Consider the following 8,133-nt stretch of genomic DNA (forward strand, 5'->3'; position numbering starts at 1 on the left):
ACTTCATTATATCTGCTCGTATTCAGTCCCGACTGCCCCAAATATGGTCGTGACCAAATTCATATATCCATAGGGACCCATTTATGTGAAAATATCAAAAGAAACTGCCCGGGGATATTTTCAAGAAATTCCCGTGTACTAACCCCTTTGATAATTCGTCAAAAACTCGAACTTCATTATATCTGCTACGATTCAGTCCCGACTGCCCCAAATATGGTCGTGACCAAATTCATATATCCATAGGGACCCATTTATGTGAAAATATTAAAAGAAACTTCCCGGTGAAATTTTCATGAAACTCCTGTGTACTAACCCCTTTGAGAATTCGTCAAAAACTCGAACTTCATTATATCTGCTCGTATTCAGTCCCGACTGCCCCAAATATGGTCGTGACCAAATTCATATATCCATAGGGACCCATTTATGTGAAAATATCAAAAGAAACTGCCCGGGGATATTTTCAAGAAATTCCCGTGTACTAACCCCTTTGATAATTCGTCAAAAACTCGAACTTCATTATATCTGCTACGATTCAGTCCCGACTGCCCCAAATATGGTCGTGACCAAATTCATATATCCATAGGGACCCATTTATGTGAAAATATTAAAAGAAACTTCCCGGTGAAATTTTCATGAAACTCCTGTGTACTAACCCCTTTGAGAATTCGTCAAAAACTCGAACTTCATTATATCTGCTCGTATTCAGTCCCGACTGCCCCAAATATGGTCGTGACCAAATTCATATATCCATAGGGACCCATTTATGTGAAAATATCAAAAGAAAGTGCCCGGGGATATTTTCAAGAAATTCCCGTGTACTAACCCCTTTGATAATTCGTCAAAAACTCGAACTTCATTATATCTGCTACGATTCAGTCCCGACTGCCCCAAATATGGTCGTGACCAAATTCATATATCCATAGGGACCCATTTATGTGAAAATATTAAAAGAAACTTCCCGGTGAAATTTTCATGAAACTCCTGTGTACTAACCCCTTTGAGAATTCGTCAAAAACTCGAACTTCATTATATCTGCTCGTATTCAGTCCCGACTGTCCCAAATATGGTCGTGACCAAATTCATATATCCATAGGGACCCATTTATGTGAAAATATCAAAAGAAAGTGCCCGGGGATATTTTCAAGAAATTCCCGTGTACTAACCCCTTTGATAATTCGTCAAAAACTCGAACTTCATTATATCTGCTACGATTCAGTCCCGACTGCCCCAAATATGGTCGTGACCAAATTCATATATCCATAGGGACCCATTTATGTGAAAATATTAAAAGAAACTTCCCGGTGAAATTTTCATGAAACTCCTGTGTACTAACCCCTTTGAGAATTCGTCAAAAACTCGAACTTCATTATATCTGCTCGTATTCAGTCCCGACTGCCCCAAATATGGTCGTGACCAAATTCATATATCCATAGGGACCCATTTATGTGAAAATATCAAAAGAAACTGCCCGGGGATATTTTCAAGAAATTCCCGTGTACTAACCCCTTTGATAATTCGTCAAAAACTCGAACTTCATTATATCTGCTACGATTCAGTCCCGACTGCCCCAAATATGGTCGTGACCAAATTCATATATCCATAGGGACCCATTTATGTGAAAATATTAAAAGAAACTTCCCGGTGAAATTTTCATGAAACTCCTGTGTACTAACCCCTTTGAGAATTCGTCAAAAACTCGAACTTCATTATATCTGCTCGTATTCAGTCCCGACTGCCCCAAATATGGTCGTGACCAAATTCATATATCCATAGGGACCCATTTATGTGAAAATATCAAAAGAAAGTGCCCGGGGATATTTTCAAGAAATTCCCGTGTACTAACCCCTTTGATAATTCGTCAAAAACTCGAACTTCATTATATCTGCTACGATTCAGTCCCGACTGCCCCAAATATGGTCGTGACCAAATTCATATATCCATAGGGACCCATTTATGTGAAAATATTAAAAGAAACTTCCATGTGAAATTTTCATGAAACTCCTGTGTACTATCCCCTTTGAGAATTCGTCAAAAACTCGAACTTCATTATATCTGCTCGTATTCAGTCCCGACTGTCCCAAATATGGTCGTGACCAAATTCATATATCCATAGGGACCCATTTATGTGAAAATATCAAAAGAAAGTGCCCGGGGATATTTTCAAGAAATTCCCGTGTACTAACCCCTTTGGTAATTCGTCAAAAACTCGAACTTCATTATATCTGCTACGATTCAGTCCCGACTGCCCCAAATATGGTCGTGACCAAATTCATATATCCATAGGGACCCATTTATGTGAAAATATCAAAAGAAACTGCCCGGGGATATTTTCAAGAAATTCCCGTGTACTAACCCCTTTGATAATTCGTCAAAAACTCGAACTTCATTATATCTGCTACGATTCAGTCCCGACTGCCCCAAATATGGTCGTGACCAAATTCATATATCCATAGGGACCCATTTATGTGAAAATATTAAAAGAAACTTCCCGGTGAAATTTTCATGAAACTCCTGTGTACTAACCCCTTTGAGAATTCGTCAAAAACTCGAACTTCATTATATCTGCTCGTATTCAGTCCCGACTGCCCCAAATATGGTCGTGACCAAATTCATATATCCATAGGGACCCATTTATGTGAAAATATCAAAAGAAACTGCCCGGGGATATTTTCAAGAAATTCCCGTGTACTAACCCCTTTGATAATTCGTCAAAAACTCGAACTTCATTATATCTGCTACGATTCAGTCCCGACTGCCCCAAATATGGTCGTGACCAAATTCATATATCCATAGGGACCCATTTATGTGAAAATATTAAAAGAAACTTCCCGGTGAAATTTTCATGAAACTCCTGTGTACTAACCCCTTTGAGAATTCGTCAAAAACTCGAACTTCATTATATCTGCTCGTATTCAGTCCCGACTGTCCCAAATATGGTCGTGACCAAATTCATATATCCATAGGGACCCATTTATGTGAAAATATCAAAAGAAAGTGCCCGGGGATATTTTCAAGAAATTCCCGTGTACTAACCCCTTTGATAATTCGTCAAAAACTCGAACTTCATTATATCTGCTACGATTCAGTCCCGACTGCCCCAAATATGGTCGTGACCAAATTCATATATCCATAGGGACCCATTTATGTGAAAATATTAAAAGAAACTTCCCGGTGAAATTTTCATGAAACTCCTGTGTACTAACCCCTTTGAGAATTCGTCAAAAACTCGAACTTCATTATATCTGCTCGTATTCAGTCCCGACTGCCCCAAATATGGTCGTGACCAAATTCATATATCCATAGGGACCCATTTATGTGAAAATATCAAAAGAAACTGCCCGGGGATATTTTCAAGAAATTCCCGTGTACTAACCCCTTTGATAATTCGTCAAAAACTCGAACTTCATTATATCTGCTACGATTCAGTCCCGACTGCCCCAAATATGGTCGTGACCAAATTCATATATCCATAGGGACCCATTTATGTGAAAATATTAAAAGAAACTTCCCGGTGAAATTTTCATGAAACTCCTGTGTACTAACCCCTTTGAGAATTCGTCAAAAACTCGAACTTCATTATATCTGCTCGTATTCAGTCCCGACTGCCCCAAATATGGTCGTGACCAAATTCATATATCCATAGGGACCCATTTATGTGAAAATATCAAAAGAAAGTGCCCGGGGATATTTTCAAGAAATTCCCGTGTACTAACCCCTTTGGTAATTCGTCAAAAACTCGAACTTCATTATATCTGCTACGATTCAGTCCCGACTGCCCCAAATATGGTCGTGACCAAATTCATATATCCATAGGGACCCATTTATGTGAAAATATCAAAAGAAACTGCCCGGGGATATTTTCAAGAAATTCCCGTGTACTAACCCCTTTGAGAATTCGTCAAAAACTCGAACTTCATTATATCTGCTACGATTCAGTCCCGACTGCCCCAAATATGGTCGTGACCAAATTCATATATCCATAGGGACCCATTTATGTGAAAATATTAAAAGAAACTTCCCGGTGAAATTTTCATGAAACTCCTGTGTACTAACCCCTTTGAGAATTCGTCAAAAACTCGAACTTCATTATATCTGCTCGTATTCAGTCCCGACTGCCCAAATATGGTCGTGACCAAATTCATATATCCATAGGGACCCATTTATGTGAAAATATCAAAAGAAACTGCCCGGGGATATTTTCAAGAAATTCCCGTGTACTAACCCCTTTGATAATTCGTCAAAAACTCGAACTTCATTATATCTGCTACGATTCAGTCCCGACTGCCCCAAATATGGTCGTGACCAAATTCATATATCCATAGGGACCCATTTATGTGAAAATATTAAAAGAAACTTCCCGGTGAAATTTTCATGAAACTCCTGTGTACTAACCCCTTTGAGAATTCGTCAAAAACTCGAACTTCATTATATCTGCTCGTATTCAGTCCCGACTGCCCCAAATATGGTCGTGACCAAATTCATATATCCATAGGGACCCATTTATGTGAAAATATCAAAAGAAACTGCCCGGGGATATTTTCAAGAAATTCCCGTGTACTAACCCCTTTGATAATTCGTCAAAAACTCGAACTTCATTATATCTGCTACGATTCAGTCCCGACTGCCCCAAATATGGTCGTGACCAAATTCATATATCCATAGGGACCCATTTACGTGAAAATATTAAAAGAAACTTCCCGGTGAAATTTTCATGAAACTCCTGTGTACTAACCCCTTTGAGAATTCGTCAAAAACTCGAACTTCATTATATCTGCTCGTATTCAGTCCCGACTGCCCCAAATATGGTCGTGACCAAATTCATATATCCATAGGGACCCATTTATGTGAAAATATCAAAAGAAAGTGCCCGGGGATATTTTCAAGAAATTCCCGTGTACTAACCCCTTTGAGAATTCGTCAAAAACTCGAACTTCATTATATCTGCTACGATTCAGTCCCGACTGCCCCAAATATGGTCGTGACCAAATTCATATATCCATAGGGACCCATTTATGTGAAAATATTAAAAGAAACTTCCCGGTGAAATTTTCATGAAACTCCTGTGTACTAACCCCTTTGAGAATTCGTCAAAAACTCGAACTTCATTATATCTGCTCGTATTCAGTCCCGACTGTCCCAAATATGGTCGTGACCAAATTCATATATCCATAGGGACCCATTTATGTGAAAATATCAAAAGAAAGTGCCCGGGGATATTTTCAAGAAATTCCCGTGTACTAACCCCTTTGATAATTCGTCAAAAACTCGAACTTCATTATATCTGCTACGATTCAGTCCCGACTGCCCCAAATATGGTCGTGACCAAATTCATATATCCATAGGGACCCATTTATGTGAAAATATCAAAAGAAACTTCCCGGGGATATTTTCAAGAAATTCCCGTGTACTAACCCCTTTGATAATTCGTCAAAAACTCGAACTTCATTATATCTGCTACGATTCAGTCCCGACTGCCCCAAATATGGTCGTGACCAAATTCATATATCCATAGGGACCCATTTATGTGAAAATATTAAAAGAAACTTCCATGTGAAATTTTCATGAAACTCCTGTGTACTATCCCCTTTGAGAATTCGTCAAAAACTCGAACTTCATTATATCTGCTCGTATTCAGTCCCGACTGTCCCAAATATGGTCGTGACCAAATTCATATATCCATAGGGACCCATTTATGTGAAAATATCAAAAGAAAGTGCCCGGGGATATTTTCAAGAAATTCCCGTGTACTAACCCCTTTGGTAATTCGTCAAAAACTCGAACTTCATTATATCTGCTACGATTCAGTCCCGACTGCCCCAAATATGGTCGTGACCAAATTCATATATCCATAGGGACCCATTTATGTGAAAATATCAAAAAAACTGCCCGGGGATATTTTCAAGAAATTCCCGTGTACTAACCCCTTTGATAATTCGTCAAAAACTCGAACTTCATTATATCTGCTACGATTCAGTCCCGACTGCCCCAAATATGGTCGTGACCAAATTCATATATCCATAGGGACCCATTTATGTGAAAATATTAAAAGAAACTTCCCGGTGAAATTTTCATGAAACTCCTGTGTACTAACCCCTTTGAGAATTCGTCAAAAACTCGAACTTCATTATATCTGCTCGTATTCAGTCCCGACTGCCCAAATATGGTCGTGACCAAATTCATATATCCATAGGGACCCATTTATGTGAAAATATCAAAAGAAAGTGCCCGGGGATATTTTCAAGAAATTCCCGTGTACTAACCCCTTTGATAATTCGTCAAAAACTCGAACTTCATTATATCTGCTACGATTCAGTCCCGACTGCCCCAAATATGGTCGTGACCAAATTCATATATCCATAGGGACCCATTTATGTGAAAATATCAAAAGAAAGTGCCCGGGGATATTTTCAAGAAATTCCCGTGTACTAACCCCTTTGAGTAATTCGTCAAAAACTCGAACTTCATTATATCTGCTACGATTCAGTCCCGACTGCCCCAAATATGGTCGTGACCAAATTCATATATCCATAGGGACCCATTTATGTGAAAATATCAAAAGAAACTGCCCGGGGATATTTTCAAGAAATTCCCGTGTACTAACCCCTTTGAAAATTCGTCAAAAACTCGAACTTCATTATATCTGCTACGATTCAGTCCCGACTGCCCCAAATATGGTCGTGACCAAATTCATATATCCATAGGGACCCATTTACGTGAAAATATTAAAAGAAACTTCCCGGTGAAATTTTCATGAAACTCCTGTGTACTAACCCCTTTGAGAATTCGTCAAAAACTCGAACTTCATTATATCTGCTCGTATTGAGTCCCGACTGCCCCAAATATGGTCGTGACCAAATTCATATATCCATAGGGACCCATTTATGTGAAAATATCAAAAGAAAGTGCCCGGGGATATTTTCAAGAAATTCCCGTGTACTAACCCCTTTGAGAATTCGTCAAAAACTCGAACTTCATTATATCTGCTACGATTCAGTCCCGACTGCCCCAAATATGGTCGTGACCAAATTCATATATCCATAGGGACCCATTTATGTGAAAATATCAAAAGAAAGTGCCCGGGGATATTTTCAAGAAATTCCCGTGTACTAACCCCTTTGGTAATTCGTCAAAAACTCGAACTTCATTATATCTGCTACGATTCAGTCCCGACTGCCCCAAATATGGTCGTGACCAAATTCATATATCCATAGGGACCCATTTATGTGAAAATATCAAAAGAAAGTGCCCGGGGATATTTTCAAGAAATTCCCGTGTACTAACCCCTTTGGTAATTCGTCAAAAACTCGAACTTCATTATATCTGCTACGATTCAGTCCCGACTGCCCCAAATATGGTCGTGACCAAATTCATATATCCATAGGGACCCATTTATGTGAAAATATCAAAAGAAACTGCCCGGGGATATTTTCAAGAAATTCCCGTGTACTAACCCCTTTGATAATTCGTCAAAAACTCGAACTTCATTATATCTGCTACGATTCAGTCCCGACTGCCCCAAATATGGTCGTGACCAAATTCATATATCCATAGGGACCCATTTATGTGAAAATATTAAAATAAACTTCCCGGTGAAATTTTCATGAAACTCTTGTGTACTAAACCCTTTGAGAATTCGTCAAAAACTCGAACTTCATTATATCTGCCCCTATTCAGTCCCGACTGCCCCAAATATGGTCGTGACCAAATTCATATATCCATAGGGACCCATTTATGTGAAAATATCAAAAGAAAGTGCCCGGGGATATTTTCAAGAAATTCCCGTGTACTAACCCCTTTGGTAATTCGTCAAAAACTCGAACTTCATTATATCTGCTACGATTCAGTCCCGACTGCCCCAAATATGGTCGTGACCAAATTCATATATCCATAGGGACCCATTTATGTGAAAATATCAAAAGAAACTGCCCGGGGATATTTTCAAGAAATTCCCGTGTACTAACCCCTTTGATAATTCGTCAAAAACTCGAACTTCATTATATCTGCTACGATTCAGTCCCGACTGCCCCAAATATGGTCGTGACCAAATTCATATATCCATAGGGACCCATTTATGTGAAAATATTAAAATAAACTTCCCGGTGAAATTTTCATGAAACTCCTGTGTACTAACCC

This window comes from Daucus carota, chromosome 2 (assembly GCF_001625215.2).
Source record: "Daucus carota subsp. sativus chromosome 2, DH1 v3.0, whole genome shotgun sequence".
NCBI classification, from domain to species: domain Eukaryota; kingdom Viridiplantae; phylum Streptophyta; class Magnoliopsida; order Apiales; family Apiaceae; genus Daucus; species Daucus carota.